This window comes from Pollicipes pollicipes, unplaced genomic scaffold, assembly GCF_011947565.3.
Source record: "Pollicipes pollicipes isolate AB1234 unplaced genomic scaffold, Ppol_2.1 Scaffold_3087;HRSCAF=3621_pilon_pilon_pilon, whole genome shotgun sequence".
Lineage (NCBI taxonomy): Eukaryota > Metazoa > Arthropoda > Thecostraca > Pollicipedomorpha > Pollicipedidae > Pollicipes > Pollicipes pollicipes.
In genome coordinates this window covers 7,949,228-7,971,672 of record NW_023596225.1, presented here as the reverse complement: position 1 = coordinate 7,971,672, position 22,445 = coordinate 7,949,228, and the positions used below count along the sequence as shown (strand labels likewise).

Below are 22,445 nucleotides of genomic sequence, written 5' to 3'. Positions count from 1 at the left end.
AACTCTCGCTGCCGTCATGGAAGACAGTTTAAAATGTTTCTAATTATGATCGCGTTATTTTGAAAACAGCTAATAGAGTTGACCGTTTCTAGCCATGCTTTTCTTACCACGGACAGATATCTCAGGGTTACTAACATGTGTCAGAGGTCAAGCAGCTAGATCCAGATTGCTATCCCTGTAGTTTTATTTTGCATCCGCTCTTTCGCATTATTCGCCTTAGCAGGAATATTTCGACTCTCAAAAATTTTCAGTCAGAATCTGAAAGGTTGACACTGTTTCGTGGTCCTCGGTTTAAAACACGATGATTGGGTACTTTGAAGTAAATCATCGGAAGAAATATGTATGTACAAATTTTCAGAGGGCAGTTTCTTCTCTACCGAAATTTATTAACATAGATAATGATGAATAAAAACAACAATCAAGATGAATTTGGACATCTTGTGAGAGAAGTCTTCTTGTCTTCTTCAACAGCGTATTTCAATAACTCTGATACGACAGCTATCTAAAAATGTTGTAACATCAATTTCACAAATTGTTGGTTCCTGTAGCACTCCACTGTAATTATATCAGGCGAATTGTTTGTATGTTAAGCTAAGTGTGGCGCTGAGGCTTTCCCCGTGCATATTGTCCATATTTTTAGTACGTCAGTGTTTTTTTGCCAAGACATGACATGGATCCAGCCCGGTTTTCCTGCCATCGGATGCAGGGAATAACTGTTGCTGGTTTGGTGTCATTTAGGCAGGAGTGTGCTACTAATCACGAGATCTCAGTTTTTGATAAGATCTTAGTGTCAGACTTCATCATGAGATCTCAACATGGTCCGGGCAGTGATGTTAACTTTGTATACCAGTAACACTTGCGTTAGCGTTTTGGGAACCGGCAGGTATCAAACAACGAGTTGTAATCAAATCTTAAAATGCGTGGATGAATTTTTTTCGAAGACTGTGCTGGTTTCCGTTCTCGGCAGCCTTGTCCTTGTAAAACGTACTGTAAAAAAGAGGTCCTGTACCAGGTCACCATCCGCCGGTCTCAGCCTCTTCTCCCACAGCCCCACTTCCTGCAGCAGTGTTGGCCACAGGGTCTGTAGCACCGGCTGCACGACAGTTTAATGACTTGCAGCCTCCTGTCCTTCTTGGCCGCTCGGCGAGTGATCGCAGACAGTTGTGCCATGGCCTGCCGGAGGGAATGACCGGCACCGTCTGGTGAGCCGCCGAGCTCAGAGGTCGCTGGTGACCTGTCAGAGATCAGTGATCGGCAGTGGCCAGTGACATCGCCCGCGTGGCTCTCCGTCACTCGCGCCCCCTGCCGAGAGAATGGCGAGGGGCGAGGCTTGCGATGGTGTTGGACGGGGTCCGCGGGCAGATGCGAACGCACCCGCAACCGGGCAGATAGTCATTACGTCGTTTGGAGCCGAAGTACGATAGGACGTTTACACAGAGTTGGTCCCAACTTTCGTGAGCTGTGTGGTGTCAGAAATCATTGATACTCTCTGATCTCATGGGCGTCAGGTGTTACGGAGTCCTAAGATGGACTATATGATGATGATTAAGTGGGCGAAACCCTGCACACATCTAAATACCCCACACGAGGACGACAGTGTGATGAATCATTACATCCCTAATTCTAGTACAGCGTCTTAATCTTTGGGTAAATCTGGAGCTAGTCACTCATTACATTTCGCTCACAGTCTGAGGCTGGTTTTATCTCACCGGTGAGAGAAGGCTGCATACGATACCCAGTAGAAAGATCAACATTATCACGTTTTTCAGGCGCATTGCTCGTGCTTCTCTTCAACTATCACGTATTGCGATTGTCAGATATATGTGGGGGTCTCTTGTCCTCCGTTGGCCGTCCTCTCCTGTCCTCCGATGGTCGTCCTCTTATGCCCTCCGTTGGCTTTCCCCTCCTGTCCTCTCCTGGCCTTGGTTGCCAGTCTTCTCCTGTCCTCTGTTGGCAGTCCTCTCCCGTCTCTCTGATGATGTCCGACCGTCGCGCTGCTGTTAGGTCTCTCCCAACAGTCCTCCGCCCTGCTTTCTTTGTGTCCTCTCGCTACTGTGTCCTTCGCCCTGTTGTCCTCGTGTCCCTAGTCGTCGCTGTGGTCCTCCCCAGTCTGCCGGTCACCTGGGAGACGGCGGTCGGTGGTAGCAGTGCCGCTCCCAGTGGCCGGTCCGGCCCTATATACCCCTATGTTAACTGGCGCACGGCTGCAGCCAACAGCATACGCCAGACAATGTCGCTCAAGTCCCGCCAGTAGCCAGTTTCTCAAAGCGAAACTGCAATCTCAAGCCAAGTATTAATGTGTACTTTCGATTTTACAAACGACGTTCAAGGCCAGTTTCTTAAAGTCGTCACGTGACCTTTGTCGTAGTTTGGACATTTGACACTGCCGTACATTTGTGTGTCCCGTTGCCAGGACAACAACCACCAAACATGAGATAATTCTAGCAGCCATAAACCCACGTCTTATGTTTTGAGTATGTATTACCTTCACTCGAACTGCCATCGATTAAGACAAAATAATATGTAAGTTTTCAGTTGCCTGGCTCGACATCAACCAGCCACATAAGCTTACGATTTTGGGGATATAACCTCCAGCTACAATTATGACGCTTTGGTTGAAAAGCAACGCTTATCAGGATATGAAAGCCAGGGACAGGTTTCGGTGGTGCAGTGGTTAACGCGTCCGGGTGCGGGGTTCGCTTACCCGCGGTGCCCGCGTTTCCGCCAGCGGTAAGACAGTCGCCATCTAGTCGAAGCAGCTGAGTGCGTCCTAAACTGCTGCGCAGCTGAGTGCGTCTTCTCTATATGACTGATCGCGGAAAGTATGCTTCTATTATGTGCTTTTATGCAGGCTAGCAGCTGTCGTATGGCATAGTGATGCACAAGATGCATACAGCTGTGTTATCCAAATGAAATCAATTTTTGAGTATAATACATGTGTGATGCTAATCTATTTTGTTAGCATCTATTGCACCTAATAATGTTTTCAACCGGAGTAGGCAGCGCAGGCAATGATGCTGCACATATCTCACTTTGAAAGTGTCTGGAATACAACTTGCATAAACATAGAATGTTTGGTATCCATAACAAGTATTGTGGCAGACACACAAATTTCTCTCAATTTTGATATATTTTGATGTTCTTGCAAAGAAAGCACCTTGACCAGGCAGTTTTGCCCTATATTTGGTCTTGGCATGCCCTACCCAAGGCTTTTTGTCTGAAAGGCTGGAACACTCACTATTACTTCTCACACTCAAGCCGTATGCTCTGTTATGCCTTTAGCAGCTGTTGCATGCTGTTTAGGCTTGCCGCTGCAGCAATTTGTCTTTCAATAAGTAACAGTCCTAAGGTCAGTTTTATAATCTACGACACAAATGCTTGCGTTGATTGCATTGCTAAATTCATCAAGGGCCTATCAACCTTAAGCTCTGTCAGAACTTTGTTCTTGGCTTTGAGAAACTCATGCAAGACTGTTTTTGTATATTTGTGCCGTAGACTGTACATGTTCTGTGTATTTTTAGTGTCGTAGATTGTAGTTCAAGTTGTATATTGTTGATTTGAGAACCTGTATTATGCGATTATGCGCCATAAATGTACAATTTACACCAAAAATACACGAAGTTCTGTTTTGAGAGACTGGCTACAGGGTGCAGGGTTGGGCTCCCCGTGTCACGACGTGTCGACAAAAGTACTGGAAAATAAAAATACAGTCGTATACAAATTTAATATATACACAAATTTCATCAGAGTAGCTACCTAAATAATTCAGCACGGTATCTATAGCTTCATGTTGTCAGGAGTCTCCTGGTCGGTCAAGGTATGAGACCAGATATATCTGGATCGTTCCGTGTTCGGTTTCAATCGACTCGAGCAAGTATCGACCCATCAGCTATGGTGAGTATGAGTCTTCAGACAAGGCACAAGCGGAAACGGCCTCGTCAGCATCAGTCCCGTGTCCCCAGGATGGAGTTTGTTGACACTGAGATTGTGAGACCGTATAACATGTGTTTCTGCCGCTTCCCTCGGCGTGATACCTGTTTCCGCCCCTGTGTTTCTGCCGCTTCCCTCGGCGTGGAACCTGTTTTCGCCACTGTTTCTGCCGCTTCCCTTGGCGTGGTACCTGTTCCCGCCACTGTGTTTCTGCCGCTTCCCTCGGTGTGGTACCTGTACCCGCCCCTGTGTTTCTGCCGTTTCCCTTGACGTGGTACCTGTTTCCGCCACTGTGTTTCTGCCGCTTCCCTCGGCCTGGTACCTGTTTCCGCCACTGTCAGGCGACAGGCATACCCGCTCGTCAGCATTACATATTTGGGGTTGTGTTTTACATGTTGTTCATTGAGGAAGTTGTAGCTCCAAAGATCAATGGGCGTTTATTTTCTGCCTTAAGCGTACGATGCTGCATTCCTTTGTTCATTTACTGCGCGTCTTTAGTCTTAGTCAGCTTCGAGTAAATTTCGTGCAAGTTTAAATTGCACCCTTCCCTTCCAAGGAAGATGTCTTGAGTTGGTCGCGTGGCCCATCAGCGCCGTTCTATAGGGCCTCAATAAACAACGCCGCGACGATTTTGCGCTCAAGACACGCTCTGCTGAGCGGGGCTAGTAGGGCTTGTCCATGTTTCCACCGCATCAGTCGAGGACTTTGTTTCCACATGCTGAGGCCAAGGGCTTATCACCGTACTGCTTCACACTCGGAGAACCGGACAGCTGACGTCGACACACATGCTAACGATTACCTTGCCGAACCGGTCCCCCCACCAACAGATGGGAGTGGCCGAGTTTGAACTGGTTTACCAAGCAGTGGGCGAATGTCAGCGAGGCAACATGCGTTGGCCGAGCCGGGGCGGACGGGCTTGGGTTGTCATCAGCGTACCGGCTAGTTACCAATACTTGTGTTAGTATTGACTGTGAAGTACCTACAGCCCGTGTGCTACAATACAGCGTTCCCGCAGTTTAGCCGAGTTGTGCCACACAAGTGGGTAATAGGGAATGGACCCAACTCTAACCAGCAATAAGACCAATCTCTGGTTACCCAGATATTTACCCAGAATTCAGGTGGGCAAAAATGAGATGGATAAGGCAAAAACCTTGCCAACAAAAATTACGCCTTGAATGAAAACACATCTTTTTTTACCAGCACTGGGGTCACATGCTTCTCGCCTCCTTCCTCTCCCGGATACGTTCTTGCTTTGAGTATCGGAGGCAGCTTAAGATGGCTCAGTTCAAAGGCGTTGCTAGCAGTATAACTTATACAGGCTCCGCACCGTCTTTAAAGTACACTCGCCAAGTAGACCGCATCACTCAGGCGGTGACAGAGCGTCGGACCTTGCCGTACGCCTCCCGTTGCTGCGAGCGCGCCGGCCGGATAACAAGGTATGGCACGGCCGGCCGGATGACGAAGGATGGCGTGGCCGGCCGGAAATGGCGCGCAGGGCATCGCAGGAACGGGCAGGTCAGCCGATGGAAGCTACGTCTGTGGTAGAGGTTCTCCGCAGATTCGGGGGAGGAAGATGTGGCGCGCTGGACAGCGGACCGGCAGCGGTCTGCTTCGCTGTGCTGTCGGGGGGAGGAGGGGGCGTGAGACGTGCCGGCCACTGCAAGTTCTCGGTGCGCTGCCAGGCCATGTTTCTAATGGGGTAAATCAAGGTGAAGTGCTATCGAAATGTAATTATGGATACTCATGGTATCATTAAAAACTGCGCAAATTTCGACGGGTGCATGACTGGTTACAGGCCTGTTTGAGTGCAGGTTAACACACTCATTTAAAATGCATCGCAAGAAACGACATTTGATCACCATCTGAAGTAATTCATTTCATTTGAGGTGATGCTGCAGTGGGTCCTAAAATTTAGCTAGGTGCGGCTCAAAGTGCCTTAAAAGAAGCGCCGGTACTGATTTATTCATATGTACCCATTTGACCAGCAGTAGCAGTTTTGGGCCGACCGAACTAGCTCCTCACTGTTCCGCTGGTTGGATGGAAGGGCGTGGGGGCGGCTGATCATGTTCCCCCTCCTGTCACGCTTCCAGGAGCTGGTGAGCGCGTTTCTGGGAAGCGTGGTCCTGATACGAAGAAGACAAGTGACGCCTTCCCGACTTCATCGCGCTTCTACCAGTTGGCCTGGACGCAAAGGCTCCGGCGTACCCGGGTGTGTCTTCTTGAGGACAACATGATACCTTGCTTGTCCACTACTACGACACTTTTGGCATTATTGCTGCTTCCTCCGCCTCTGGCATTTTGTAATATTATCATTATCTAGTATCATTTGTATATCTGTATTCTAGTTTTCTTTTACATGTGCTTTGCATCCGGTGCATCTCAAAGTATGCACTGAAATTATTAGTTTGCACGGAATTATAATTTTTTCATACGGCCCGCATCTCAAACATGGGCAGAATCGTCGGTTTTCCGGACGATTTGTTCTTACACCAACCTGCCCACCTAATGTTGATGGTGACATCGAAATGTCGCATGTCGTCGTCACGCGTTCAATATTCAGCCAATTGAGGAAGGTTAAAGCGCCGACGAAGGCAAGACGACTGTCAAATTTTAATTTCCAGGTCAAACTTAATAGGCTCACACATGAAGGTAACCCAGTACCGTGACCGAACATCATTTGACGTTTAGACTAGAATGGTGGGCAAATGAGTCGGGAATATGCCTTGGTGCCCCAACAAAATACAGGGAAAGCATTTGCATGCACGATGTTAATATATTTCTAACCCAGCAAGAACAGTTTGCATTCCAACACGCAGAACGCCTCGAGAAGCAAGACGTAAGTATGTAGGAAAACTGGATATTAGCCCCAAGAACAACACTAGTGTCATCCATAAACCAGGTGTTGGTACTAGTGGCGCCACCTAGGATAGCGTTGCAATGCCTGCGCAAAATGAATTGCAATTCAAAGCCAAAGCACTAAGCTTTAAAAGCACACCTGGCGTACGAGAGACCACACGTTCTGTCTAACGCTGAAAACGTTTCAGCCGTCTGTTTCCTCTCAATCTGCCCAAAAGCTGCCTCTGAAAAAGACCCTTTCCTTCGGGCTTACAATGCTGTGGATTGTCCAGGCGCCCCGCCGTGACGTCACAGCGGTGCTGCCAGATAAACTTCGAGGGGCCCTGGTGTCACGTATACGTTTACCTACTCCGCAAATTTTGTGCCTCTAGTTTCTTATTTCTTTTAAATTTCCGATCAAATTTGCCCTCCGCCCAAGAGCGACGCATTCAATCGGCCGCCCGTTTGCATGTTAAATCCCTTTTCATCAATTATAAGTTGCGATCCGTTGGTGCGGTATTTGTCATTTTTGTTTGTTTTTTGTTTTTGTTTTTTTTTACTTTGCCGCACCGAAATGGTAAGGACCACTCGATTAATTATTCACACCGCCTCAGTTCTGCGCTGCTTGATATTATTTAATCTTACAACGCAGAGCATCGCTCGTGACAGTTTCTTGGGCCGAAGTCACCGAACCTGTCTGGAAGAGACGTTATCCCCAAAAAGTGATCATGTTACGTTCAGCGGCCTATACTCCTACTTCGGGTTGTTTTTTAGCTGTGCATTTTTTGGAACAACTTAAAACGTTGCCAACCGTTACGTAACCAGCGTAAAACGCGTTGACTGAAGGGCAGCCCCTCCCCCTCCCCCTGGTCACGGCTGCGGCCCCCACCCCCGGCCACCCTCCACCAGCCGATGCAAAAACTGTCCGTTAGGTAGGAAACATAACCAGGTGGAAATCATCTATTAGGTAAAGAAGGCCGTTTAGCAATTACTCTAAAGTCTCACAAAATTGCTGGCCTCTAAGGCATGATGTATCCCAACGGTAGAGAACCCCCGTTTAATAGAACGATCCTGTTAAGACAAGCAGACATGTTTCCGTTTATATAACTAAAGCAGTTGACGCGCCCTAAGAATACACACAACACACACACACGCGCGCACACACACACACACACACACACACACACACACACACACACACACACACACACACACACACACACACACACACACACACACACACACACACACACACACACACACACACACACACACACACACACACACACACACACACACACACACACACACACACACACACACACACACACACATATATATATATATATATATATATATATATATATATATATATATATATATATATACATATATATACGGTCATATATGTATATATACTTCCGGACGGTCATATATATATATATATATATATATATATATATATATATATATATATATGACCGTCCGGAAGGATCCGAGCCTCATCTGTCATGGTTTTGGCCCACAAATTCAGGGCTTTTCGGAACGGCATCCTAACGTTTCGTGCCTTTTGTGGCCATAATTGTGCACCATGGTTCTGGTTCCTGACCCATTTACAGGGGATTCCAAGCGTGTATATTTTGAGTATGTTGGAAAAAATGGCTTAAGATTGGCTTCCAGCTAGCCGACCAGCCAATCAGTCGCTGATTAACCAGCTGCCGGTGTGGCTAGTGTGGCTAGTCGACCCGGGTGGGCGACCATGAGCAAATGAGGAAAACTGTTGAAAATGCATTCCCAAGAAGTAAAACTGTATATTTGAAAAGCATAAGTCCGCCTCATTAACCATTCGACCACGATCGGAATGTAGTGCATGCGCTGAACTGATAACGTAAGCTACCATTTTTCAATCTTGCTTGCGTGCTGCGCGGTCACACCCGATTATTTTCAACATGATTTCAAATTATCAATGACTTATTTGTGCATGAAAATGAATGTTCATGCAACTTGAAAAATCAAGCAATCCTAAAGAAAAATGTACCCCACCAGCTTTTGGAATGTGGGTCAAATACATGAAGACATTTACTTTTTCTCTACACTGAAGGTGGGTACAGACATATATTCTGCTGCCCCCCCCCCCCCCCGTCTATTTTGCGAGGCTGCACCTCTGGAATAATCTTTCGACTTGGCCTTAGTAGAAGTTATGCTGATACATGGCCTGGCGTCTCAACACTATCTCGCAGGACGGACCTTTGGTCTGCGCCACGAAAACGCCTCTGTTGCGCCTCATTCCGGGAACGTGCTCTCATCCATCCCGCCAGCTGACTGGCCCCACTGTGAGGTCTGGTCACCGGGCGCCTAGTCCGGTAAAGGCGACGTTCTGGGACACAGACGCCGACGGTCAGACAAATGTTGATGACCCCAGGGCTTCTCCGAAGTCATGGTCTCGATGTAACAGGAGACTTAAACGACGCCAGCACGTCAGCCAAGTTAAGCACAGCCAAACTCGACTCTCTTTCAGCTGGTGTATATATAGCAGCAGCGTCGGCCCCCGAGCGTCGTCAGTAGCGGAGACGATGTGGGAGGCGGCCAGGTGTGTGGATCGGAGGAAGGGTTATGCGGCTTTAGAGTAAGCTTCATCGGTGCAGGGAATCATCATATGGCAGATGCTCTGAATACTTGGATTGCGTTCCCCGGGCGTTTCACCTGTCGAAGGCTGGACTACATTTATCCGCAGCGGTGGGTCTCGCTGAAAATGTCCCAGAAGGCGCGAAGTGCGGAAGTGGCTCCGCACATCTTTCATAATCTATTCCAGAACCATATCCGAATGTAGTCTACCCCGTAGCTCGATCGGTTAAGGCGTCTGCCTCCGATCCTGCACGTGGCATGGTGTCTGGGTTCGAGTCACTTCGGTGCTCGCTATCTGCCCTAGGCTGGGAGGGTCGGAATCCAAACAAAAAGTCTTCTCACTGTTTGCCCAATGCCTTTTTGCCGGATGCCTTATGACGGTTTTCATATTCACGACATGTAAAAATTCGGCGGGCCAAAAAATCGCACCGAATAAATGGCGAACTGCAACATGACGATATGGAAGAATGGCGACCTGACGAAATTGTGAACGACTGAATGCTGCAAAATGCGGACATATCAAAATCTCGACACGCCTAAATAGCAAACGCCTGAATGGTGATTTGGAAACAAAACAAAATGTGCTGATGATAAGTGCAAGAGCACCAGTTGTCCGTGGCAACATGGCATGGGAATGTCATATGGTCTTGCGTGACCGTTGCGTCCATTCCAACACCGACGAACAGCTCCCGGTTCTTTCCTTCTGCAGAAATAGAGTAGCAGCCGATGGTTGTTCTGCTGTTCGTCGGATAGACGTCCAGACACATTCGCCAAATATGCCATTAGAATAAGTGTATGATTGGAGACCGCTCCGCTGCAGCCCGGGCGGTGGTGTAGCCATCCTATACCGAGAAAACCACACCATCACTGTCCTTCCAATTACAAGCACAGGAGGTGCCAGAAGCTGCTCTGGGCGTCGATCTCAGGCGGCGGGCATCGTTCTGTCACTGTGGGCGTCACCTACCGTCCATCGTCTCAGCCGGCGTCGAACTGTTTGGGTCATCATGTTTATGCATCATGATGCAATTGCATCATTTTCTGTTCCAAACCGCAATTTCCGTTATTCGAACAGTTGTGTGAAAAAGCAACTTTATGTTATGAACAAATATACTCAACCAAACTGTTCGGATTGCATGCATGTTTAGAAAAGGTAAGGGCGTAAGAACTTGCAGAAGTGTCGAAAGCTCTTTTTAAGATTAGTTATTGCCCCGCATTGTCTTCTAGCCGATCTCATACACCACGTGAAGGTGTCATAGCATGCTCGCTCCTTCCTTTTTGATCGTCTATCTAGAGGGCGAAATTTTTTGCTTTGGACATGGTTCAAGCTGTTTTAATGATTGGGGCAAAACTGCATTGAAAACGATCAAAATTGGCAATAATATAACTTATGGTTAGCTAACGACGTGTTCTCATCTAGCCATCCAAGGCCGCGATCCCTCACACCGACTATGACGGGAATTGCAACATCCATGCATTGGAAAGGTTGTTGCCGTTTCAAACCATGCTCTTGTCTACGGAATTCAGCTCAGCCACAATTTGTGCAAACCACCGATGTTAAAATATACCAGTTTCGTAGCACCTGTACGAACTGTATACTCTGTGAGGCTAAAACATCTGTGGTGGCCATGTTGACGTCATTGGACGCTAGCCCTACCAAAAAAGTCAGTTTTCCTCCGTTCTGCAGCTGATCAAGTGAGAAAACACGTACTTGGCTAACCTTGTCGACCCGCCTTCACGCAACCAAGAGTCAGTCATTGCTGTACAGCACAAACCTTTCCACTCCGGGTACGTTGGGTACCTGTACTACATGATGGGCTCCAAATGAGACAGACGCATTGCTGATCGTGTCATGCAAGCGTACGCTGGCCTGGGTATGTGATGTGTGCACTCACGGCATGTGTTTGATGCCCCGCCGTCATTCGCTGGTCATCTGCCTTTTTTGCACGAAATCTGCTGAAAAGGAAGCGCTGCGCAGCATATTCCAGCGTCAAACATCACCCTTTCTCGTGTGTGTCGTTCACTCGGCTGGCTCGGGCACCATTCACGCGGCACGCTGCCGCTTGCACCCGTCCCGCCTTTTATCGACAGAGGCGTGCTTTTAACGGAGCACTCCAGCTAAGGCATAGTGGCATCCAAGTGCGCGCTGGGAAGCGGACCAAAATGTTTGCTATGGATTTCGTCTGACCACTCCGCGGTTTGAGTAAGATTATGCTAGCCGCTCAGACCAAGTTTGTTATGCTTTCGAATTCACATATGGAAAAAAGTGGCATCCCACCAGATTCATTTCAATATCCAACACAGCTTCAAACGTGTGCGCAACGCAGGGTTGTGGTCAAATGCAAAAAAAACAAATGTGGTTCTTTGCGCGACTGCGATGCATTTTCGAGGTGAATTTTTTGTGAAGCATGCTGTCAATTTCCATTCGTTTTATCTGCTTGGCCTTGTCATCTACGGAAGGTACAGTCAAATCTTGCGCCTGGTCTTGCCTATACTGTATTTCAGACCTTTATAAAGCAGCCGGCCTAAGCTCCAGCTCTATTCTGTCAATATGTTAGGCACGCGCTGAACAACGCTGTCTGGCGTTAACCCGCGCCCGGATGGACGGTTGGATACCTTTCGTTCGCGTGGGGGGTCGGTTTGACCCATTGCTATCTCAGGAACTAAGAAAGTTAGAGACACAAAATTCACGAGATGTGTTGGCTTGTATGTGAACTCACTTAGGTCAAAGTTTGAGCTCCCTAGGTTATGACATGCGGAGTGAATAAGGTCAAACAAGGTCAATTTCCAGGTTGGTGTCCAAAGTGCACCTATAACCTATATACCCGTTCTAAGTAAAAGGTCGCATGCTCATTTAAGACCAGTGACCTTGTTTGACCTTTCGAAGGCCATGATTATCGGAATCATACGAGACCCTCCCGAGTTTTGCATTTGAGTAAACCAAAAATATTACGCTAGGGAGTATGTTCTTAAGAACAAAACGTTGACCCGGGTCATTTTAGGTCAGTGACCTATTATAACTTTCAAGAAGTCCATGGAAGATGTGTAATGCAATTCCTGCCATCAATAAATTGGACATGAGCACCAGGAATTACCCCACAAAGCAAGCCCTAGAGTAATAAAAGAGGTAAGCTTTGACCCTGGTCTGACATTCATGCCAGACCCCAGAGGTGAATTGAATTTTTTATTCAATTGTTGTGTTGCCTAAAAAAGTATCTCAGAGGTATAGAGCTTCGTCTAACACTCCGTTGTAGCATCAGACTGAACATGGCCAAAATCAGGCCATGGACAAAAGTCCATGGCCTGACTTTGACCTGCCTTAGGTCAGTGACCTTACAAGGTACATCCAAATTTACACGTCAAATAATCCGCTACTCAATTGTCTACAGCCGCACAAAACTGGACGCGGCTACACCGCGCCATTCGGAAACCATTCTGAAAAACTTCGGCGGTGGTCAAACTATCCCCCACCCGAGCGCGTGTTAGAGGGAGGTTGTGTCGAAGGGAGCATCCCACCCTAATTGCACTTTTCACGCATCGTTAATTCACTCGGGTCCGATTCAATTGGTAAAAACTCTGAGTTTAATTTGAATCTCCGACTGGAGAAATCTTATTGCATCTCATTTTCACCGCTATGGAAATGACTATTCGTATTTGTTTAGCTTTTTGTGTGTTTTATGCGTTGTCATCAGTACGCCAATTCGCCAAAATCATTTTCAGATCAATTGTACGACATTTTGAAACACGATTTGGAGAAATGGACATACAACTATAAGGCCATTCTCACGTCAATTCAACGAAACATTGCGCTATGGCGATGATTTCGCCCCATGGCGTCTAGTCTGGTGACTCTCTTCGAAGGGTGTTGTGGCCTCGGGAAGCATTACTTACTTGGATGTTTATGTCGTCCAAGGTTTTGATTTGAGGTAGTATACACCAGCCCACACCAGTGACATATCAGCTGGTTTAGTGACGCGTATGTTTCACCAATGCGCTACTCGACAAATGTCTGCGCCACGCGCCATGATAATCGCAACGTTGATACCTACTGACAGCATTCATACATTATCAACACGCCCATGTAACATGTGCCCTCCACTGCAATTATCGTGGATAGAAGTTTCCTGCTTACGTAAGTAAAATCATTTGCGAGGAGCAAAATGCACATAGAAAAAACAATACGAATAACCTTATTCCTCGCAGAATAATCAGGACGATAGAGAGGAAGATGCAACATCTCGGCTGCATGCCTTTGTCAAAACCAATATCACAACTGATAGTTGTTTTGATGATGGCATGTAGCCTAAATTTTGCTTTTATCTGTCCGTTCTCTTAGCTATTTTGCGATGAACATGACTATAAGTACTGTGTTATCCTTAAGTATCATCCAGTTGAAGCGAAAATATTTGGCTCTACTTTGGCTTCAGCGTTGCCTCATACTAGCTTATTTACCACCTATTTCAACCATTGTTATCAACATCATGAATTCACTCTTGCGCTCATAGCCACCTAGAAATGGTTCTGTGAATTGAATAAATGTTTTTTTTGCTGTTATCTTTTTTCCTTTGCCGGTGCAAAATGTCAGCACGATACATTGCTTAAACAATCGTGCTGGACGATTATCTGTAATTAAGCCACAGGTGTAGAAACTGAAGATCGTGTAAATTTTTCCCAAGATTTACACGTGTTCCACTCAACATGTCATCGATGTTTTCCCCAAGATAGCATAATAGTTACAGAACAACACATGCACATCACGTTTAAATAGCTTGCCATTCGACATCCATATCAGCCATTGATGGTCTGCAAGCAGTAAATGGAACCACTGTTTTGTTTTGTATGTCTGTGTGCTAATTGACCCAATCAAATGTTACTAGTACTTCTACCCAGCGTTTTTGTTGCACTTTGCGCGCGAAAATTTGAGAGATTCAGCTGAAATCATTAAATGTAACGTTCCGCGTTTGAAGGTATTTAAGCAAGGCATCAGACGTGACGAAATAAGCTCACTTATAACTATTCGTATAATATCAAGCGGGAAAGCCTGCCTCCGACATCACACTTTCTCTGTTAAGAAAGTATGCCTCTCCATGCGTCATTTTTTGGTTGTGTCGTAGAATTTTGCACAACATTGATTGAGAGCCAATCGACAGCACTCCAACTGACAGCGGAATGTTCTGGAAATCGTGCTCACAAACGCCAGATAGGAAAGATGCTACAATTATATTTTCATTGGCTGTGATCGGTGCATGTCCAGTGGAATGGCAGGATTCAAATGACGATATTACGTCGTCATGGATATCTGGTTGACCTTGAAACAGTCTCCCCGAAATAGTCCGCACATTTTCGCGGGCATACAGCTCAGAAAGTAGAGGGGCTCACGTCTTAAGAAGGGTAGGGCTGTGAACTGCACAGAATGATATTGCATATGGTTATTTCAGCTCAAAACCCAATACAAAGGAGAAACACTTCCTTTAAGAGCAACAACCATTCTGTAAGATGAGTGTATGATTTGAAAACATCATGGTGCTGCTCCTGTCATAATCGCTCACCTAAAAAATGTTTTGCTGAATTATGAAGAGATACTCATTTACTTCTTCCATTTTGCTTTCCAAGGATATTATGTTTTGGTTTCTATAGCTATATGTTTTTAGATTTAGTCATTTTGCTTTGCTGTTGTGTTAATGTAACTTGCACCAAAATTTGTGCTGGGTGGTGATCAGTGTACATGAGCCACAAGTGTCGGGACTGGAAATCGTGCGGGATGTTTAACAACATTTTTAAAGGGTTCTACACATGATGTCATAGGCCACGTTCCATCTGTCGTTAGCACGTTTGTCAGCACCAATGACGTCCAGTATTCGCCCTACTTCAGGTCACGTAACCCCAAAGTCACGTGGCTTGTTCCGTCACGCGCCGGCTGATATGATGCGAGGATTTTTTGTCAGCCCGTTAGCATGAAGGGAAAGCGCTACCAGATTTTAAAAATCACTCTGACTAGCGGGAGCTTGATTTGGTAGCTATTGCGTTGGCGAGTGCGTTAGGCGGGATGGGGGGGGGGGGCCACTTATCTCTAATTTTGGGGGAGGTGTGGCGTGAGATAGATGAGGAATCAATTGAAATGCCAAGAGTGACCATGGAAAGGTGAGTGACAGTGATTGGTGTGGTCTGTGGTCGCGTTGCCCAGCAAATTAATAGCGTTATAAGTAAACGCTAAAATGAGAGGGAAAAAATGGAAATGAATTGGAACTGGAAAGAAGCACTCAATGTACGTATGGGATAGATCATGGTAGTACCGGAAGAAAAGCCACACTCCCAAACATCACTTTGTACGTAGCGTGTGTTTGCGGTAAGCCAGAGTTAATGTGTGGTCTGAAGTAAAACTTGAAGGAAGAAGGAAAAGCGAAGTTTAAAAACTTTCCCTTCAGCCCAAACAACGAACGAACCGCCAGCATGCATGACGTCGCGCATTCCAAATGACACACGTGCTGACGATACATCGATCCCGCCAACGGGTGGTTGAAATAATGCATTAAAATTACAGAGCAACAATATACGTGCCCTACGTTGAAACAGCTGATCAAAGCAGCACTTATAGGTTGTCATTTCGCATCTACATCAACCAGTGATGAAATCCGATCAGTAAATATAGTTTTGTGCTATGTATGCATCATTCCTCATTCATCCGATTAAAATTGCAATGTCTACTATGACATAAATACAATTCCGCAAGTGAAAACTGGGGAGTTCAGCTGAAATAATCAAGCACAGGAAGCATTCTGCATTTAAAACACTATTATTTTTGTAATTTTGTCAGCATGGGAAATCTCAAAATGACTGGCCGAAAGCTTTACTGCTTGGATGCTAGGATTGGTCGATTTCATGTCAAATGTGGTGGTGGTAAATGTGTACTTCTTGTCGCCGACCAAGTTTTTGGAGGACAATTGCCGCCAGTACCGTGAAGTAATACCATATGACAACATGCTCATTCAGTTCATGCCCAGTTGCGTCGCCAGTAATCAGCCCATCATCGAAAGCCTCTTTCATCACTGCAATTTTCAATACCACGCACATAACCGAAACGTTCAGTCATACACCGCCCTTGAACAACTGTCAGGATGATTGCTGCTGTTAGAAAAGCAGGCACACCTGCTCTAAACTCATGAGATAGTCCAATCACAACAGGAATTTTCTTTCATACTCGAGGCTTCCCGGGGCCTCACGTTTAAACTCGAACTACGGTTGGATTTGGTTTCTTCGACGGCAAAAAAAAACAATGAAAGACCTCGACAGCTAGGGCAGTAGTAAGCATGGGAGATTCCGAGCCAGTAGCAAGCGGCGCTAGAAATGACGTCAAATATGGGCGCCTCTACAAGGCCATGCCCCTTATGAAAAGCATGCGTGCGCTTCAAGCCCCATCTCAACCGTCATCATACTATCCACCATACCTTAGTCATGCTCCAAGCCCGGCGCGGTATGTTTTGACTGGTGGGCGACTTTCGCCGTGCCCTAGCTAAGTCGTATCGATTTTTTCAATAACTTCACATCAGACGGATAGCTCTTTCTGAACAAGTTACTCGCCATGACAGGAGTGGGAGGGTGAACTATGGGACGCCCCCCCCCTCTTTACGGTTTTCTGAGGATACCAATGCGGCATATTGTACAGTCTTGCTCTAATCTTTGGTAGCCTCTGGGACATCCATTATGCGCGTGTTGACACCAAAAAAGTGCTCCTGGTAATTCTGGTTTCAGAGAAGCGATGTTTTTCACGATCATTGCAAGACGATTCAAGGCCGGCCAGTGCGGCGGGGGCAAGCGACGATTCTGCGGGTCGCGCGGAGGGATGGCACTGCAATTAACAACCATTTAAGTGATGATTTCAGTCTGTACAACTTTGCGATCATCTAGCCCAGGAACCAGCTAATTTTAAGTCTCAAGAAGGGCAGAGCACCAAATGCACCAAAATTGCACCAAATGATCTTCAAAATGGTCATCTCAGTTCGAATTCCATACAACTGTGGAGCGCTCCCTTTAAGCATGTGGGGCTTTTCCGTTGCTAACTAGCGACTGACAAACATGCCATTGTTCTGGGGATGTAACCGGAACAGGTCGTATGGCCGCGCGGTGACGTCGTCAGCGGGTAGTGGTGGATAGCCGGAAACGTAACCGGACTCGTGCCCATGGGCTTAGTTAAGCGTTTATGCAATTTAGCAGTAACTCATTACTGCTGTGTGCAGTGAATCGTGATCTAGTAATGAGTCGCATTAAGCATTACTAATAAGCGGCTCACGAGCTGCTACAGACCGCCAGATAGGATAAGCGAGTGGATTGTGAAATCTTAAGCACAGTTAAATGCAACCTGGATGACATGCTAACTTGGAACATAAAAGCCACCACACCTATCGCCCCCAACCACAAGCATCGCTCGGTCCACTTGACCGTATTGGTGAAGGACTAAGTGCGTATAACGGGAGATACATTTGGTCCATGACGTCATAGGTCTTGGTCATGGCTACAATGCGCGTTTTAATTAATTGGAGACCATTGTCTTGCATCGTGGGAAGAGTTTATTATTTGTAAAGCATGGGCTTCTTTAAATCGACCCACGCTGGTAGTTAGATGCGACGTCGGGAAAACGTGAAGCACTACAGAACACTAAGTATCTATCTCGCTTACATCGCTCTAGGCTCGTAGGATCAAACGTATGGGCTTTTGTTTGCAGTGCTGGAAACTTGGCTGTCTGGATAATTATAAGTGGAAGCCTTTCCTTACATAAATGTGTTCAAGAATGACGCTAAGCACAGAAAGCTTTGCGGCCTGCTTGTTACGTTCCTGGGCACAATGTTTGAGGTGTATGAGGGATTTTCACACTGCCAGTTGTGCTTGAGTGTCCTCGGAATCGCGAGGTTAGAGAAATGGGAGGACGATTGCAGGAAAGGAGGTCACTTGGGGGTAAGTATCTGTGTAACGCCGTAAGCGAAATACTTAGCTTTAATATTACTGGGGGGAGGGGGCGTCTTTCTTCTCCCCGTTTCCGCCCTGCCAGCATGCTATTATTAAAGGAAATATTTTCCAGGCCATCAAAGCGTCTGCGTGCGTCCAGCTGTCAAGTGTATTGATCAGCCAGCGAGGCCTGGTAAGTGTTGTTCTGCCCCTCCCCCCCCCCCCCCTCCTTTATTAGCGTATGGACCGACGTCAGATTGTCTGTGATCGGAAAGTCGAGCGCATTAATAAATGCGGTGTTATTTATGGGAAGGATGAATACTCGCACACGAAACGAAACGTTTTGGAAAATCGCTACGCACGTAGTTCATCGTCTTCATTACGTGATGAGCTAAGGTTTACTTGTTAGCTGATGATTTGCAAACGTATACGGATATATACCTTTCAAGGAAATTGAGCACCTTCACATTATTTTCCTCCGTTGGTCAATACAGCTATTCTATTCTTTTCTCCTTTAGTCTATTCTTTCTTGGCCTTTTTTTCATCCCAGGCCGGTTTGGTTTTCCTCTGTTTTTTCTATCTCATTGTCGAGCCTAATCCTTCCAGCTCGAGTGCTAAAACATAGCGACATTTTCCTCCAACACTTAAAAATAATCCCAAAATATTTCAGTACACTACCCTGTCAAGGCCCAATGTATAAGGCTCAATGCATAAATCGTGGGAATTGCGTCAGGACAAAGCACTATTGTTTTACGAGAATCCATTGACTGATTCCTTCCCACGAAAGTCAATGTATGACCGAAAGAACTACTCACCTCAACGTTATCATAAATCAGTGTTTACCACCATCATCCAGCAAACCTTAGGATTTAACAGGCGATGTACAGGGTATGTAATGCGGGTTCATTGCATGGAAATGGGATTGACACACGGCCGGGTGGGGATCAGCTTTCCTCTTCTTTCTCTCAAAGGTTTTCCCAAAATAAGTTCCCAGAGGCGTGGGTTAGTAGTGCCAAGCTTTGTCTAGCTTTAGGCGGATGATAGGCCAGATGATTTATCAATCAGGATACTGATCTTTTGGTAAAAGAAACTTAGTGTAGCTCCTGAAACCACCAACCTGAGACAAACCAAAGTTAGGCCACGACTGTCAGCGAAGGTAATTCCTTGGGAATCGCTCAATATTACGCAACAAGTAGTGTTAGTCGGGGTCATGCAACTCTGAGACGCGTCTTAAACAACTAGACTGCTGAAATTAGCACTGCGACTAATGCCACGAGGACACCAGGTCAAGGATAAAACCAAACTACCTTGTCACTGCATAACTAACCTAATTAGGAATATCGTGCTGCTCATTTCGAATTCCTGAATTACGACATCAACTGATTTCTTATTCTAATGTCATGTAGGTCAAGGGAGGCCACTGGCCTACAATGACGTCGATCAACCTATTGCTTTAAGCAGCATGTTAGGGTAGTACCTGGCGCCGATTGCAGGTTCAAATGCCAAAATAGTCCCAACGATTCTTGGTCATCTTAGTCTTCTTTATATAGGTTATATAAGGCTGACCTCATATGAGCGACAATATTCCGCTTATGAGTATCTACGTACGTTGTGAGTATCTACGCATCTGCTGCACGAGAAGATCTGAGACCACTGCGGACATCGATCGAGAATTTGACCTTTTTTGACCTTATTTGGCCCGAGGACACAGTCTAGACCTTCAAAATTGCCAGACCTGAGTAAAAACGTTTAGCTTTACTGTCAATTTTGTTAGCTCCGTCAGTTTTAGAGATATTATGGGTCAAATTGCTTTCCTCCCCATACCAGCGCGGTGCATTTAACCGGTCAACCCGACGCGTGATGACATTTTCACATAATCTTTAAGCCATATACTTCAAGCTCTATCCAAGCCCCCGCATTACTGCATTCGGGGTAACGATGCTGTGACGTCATCACGCACGGCCTCGGATAAGGAATCGTCACTGGGGGGGGTCCAAAAATTATCATTGCCCCATCCCTTATTAAGCAAACCTCCCAGTCGATTTCGCTGATTTTTACGATAGCACCGACCGGAAAATCAATGCAACAACCATGGGTGGAGCTTCGCCAAAGATGCTGGTGGGGTCCAGCCCCCGCCAAAAACATTACCGGAGATTCCGTCCCTAGAAGGAATCGTCGAAATCAATGATGAAGTGAAATAACTTCGAAGCTATCTCCATTTCAGGTTATTTTACCCAGAAATGTCAGCTAAACACAAACTGAGGCATGTTTGCTGAGTTTCAATTATCTCCACGATGTACATTTGTTCTACTTCTTCTGCAAACACTGGAGAAACGCTGATGAGTTTTTGTCACGCAGTAATCGATCTGAATACAATGAAAGCCTGCACGATGCACCTCACTTGACTCATTTTCAGCAATGCGGCTTCACATCTTGACGTAAATGCATGGTAATGGATGAATGCAGACTTGGGACATCGGACGCCAACGCCATCTTACTGGGGCTCCTAATCTCCCAGGATAGAGGTAGATGTCGTGTATCAGGTTTCAATATTTCCAAGCTGTTTTACAGCCTCATCGCATTTGACTGATGACCTGTTTGAGCTCGTTAACTTAAGGGTTAAACAACAGGCGGTTTTACCCAGGACGGCCTTGCTTTATGTACATCCTATGTCATGCACATGACAGTGCATCATTGCATCTGAGCTGTTGACAATTGGATGACAGTGGATGATGCCAAGCTGCCAAGCTGCCAAGCTTGGCCGGATGCCAAGCTGCGACCGGCAGCGATGAACTGTTTCACTGACCTGGACTCCATCATAGCGACCATGTCCTGCACAACTGGCTCCTGCTCGACATCGAGCCTGCCGCCCAGGAAGTTCGTCGCGGCCTGGACGATCTCATTACGCACAGCTTCACGTGTTCTCTTCGTCGAAACGAGGCTGTTGTGTGCTAAGACGGCTGGTTCGTCTGCAGCTGGGACGAACTTTTCCTCCTGACCACCATGCAGAGGCTCCTTTTTCATTAACTCCAGCTGCAGCAGAGCAGCATTGCTGACCGCCAGCACATCTGGTAGCACGAGGTCCCCGCGCTGGAATTTTTCCGCAGGTGGTAGAAAATTCCGTACATGTCGGCCATGACGCTCATCACACGGAAAGCGCGGTCGCCCGCGGCCCATTTCCTGTTCAAGCCCTCGGCTTCAGCCTTCTTTTTCTTGCTGCCTTTTGCTACTCTCTCCTGCTATATTCCTCTACAGGACGCTAGGTTCGTCAGGACAGCGTTGATGGACGACGGCAGGTGCTCGGCGAAAGGGACCTTGAAGTGCTGGGGAAAGTGACCACCTTCTCGCTGCTCCCGCAGAGCGTTTTGTTCCCGGACTTCGATGTTCGGAACTGCGTTATTAGATCACACAGGTCCTCTTCCAGTGCAGGATCTCCGATACCGTCCTCTCCACACTCTCGAGAGCTGGATCACCCCTGTGACACACGCACCAGATGGTGATCAGGTCACGTCCCAGCAGGTCATTGAGCCTTTTCCAGAGACCACTGCTGCGACCCGTGTTGGCGCTCTCTCCGTCCGTGGTCAAGCCAACCAGCTTGTCGAGAGGCAGATCCAGCCCTTCAACAGCAGTTTTGACCGCCTCTGGTAGACCTTTTGTGCCATCTTCTTCCAGTTCCACCATGCTTAGAATGTAGGTCTGCAGCTCAGCGTCAGCATCGACCACTCTGGCAGTGACGAATTCGTTGTCTTGCTGCTGACGGTCCATACTTCCGTCGACCTATAGGCTGTTCACAACCCCAGCGGCAATCTTGGCGCCGATCTTGGCCTGCTCTAACTTGGCGACGACGCTGAGCATCTCCCGGCACATATCCGGAACTCTGCAGTGAAGACCTGCAGGAGGTAGATCTGTTGGCTGCGGGTCCACTTCCCAACTACCTCGCTTATAGCTGTCCAGACTTGCTGCCCGTGCAGCGCTGTAAGGGAGCGGGTTGGCTACGACCAAGCAGCCAGAGCCTCGTGCAGGCTATCGTTGTGAACAGCAACGGCGAGATCCAGAAGCGTCTTGGTGACACCAGCGGCAATTCTCTTGAAGATGGACATCCACGGGTGTTTTGAGCT

The 22,445-nt window shown here is 46.9% G+C and overlaps 1 long non-coding RNA gene across 1 annotated transcript; it reads right to left on the bottom strand.

The window, feature by feature from the left end:
- Positions 1-365: 365 nt before the first annotated feature.
- LOC119090359 (uncharacterized) lies at positions 366-2,223 on the bottom strand. The gene is made up of 2 exons (XR_005093213.1): positions 1,710-2,223; positions 366-1,173 (listed from the first exon to the last, which is right to left on the bottom strand). It is a non-coding gene; the product is annotated as an uncharacterized LOC119090359 (long non-coding RNA).
- Between the last annotated feature and the right edge of the window lie 20,222 nt (positions 2,224-22,445).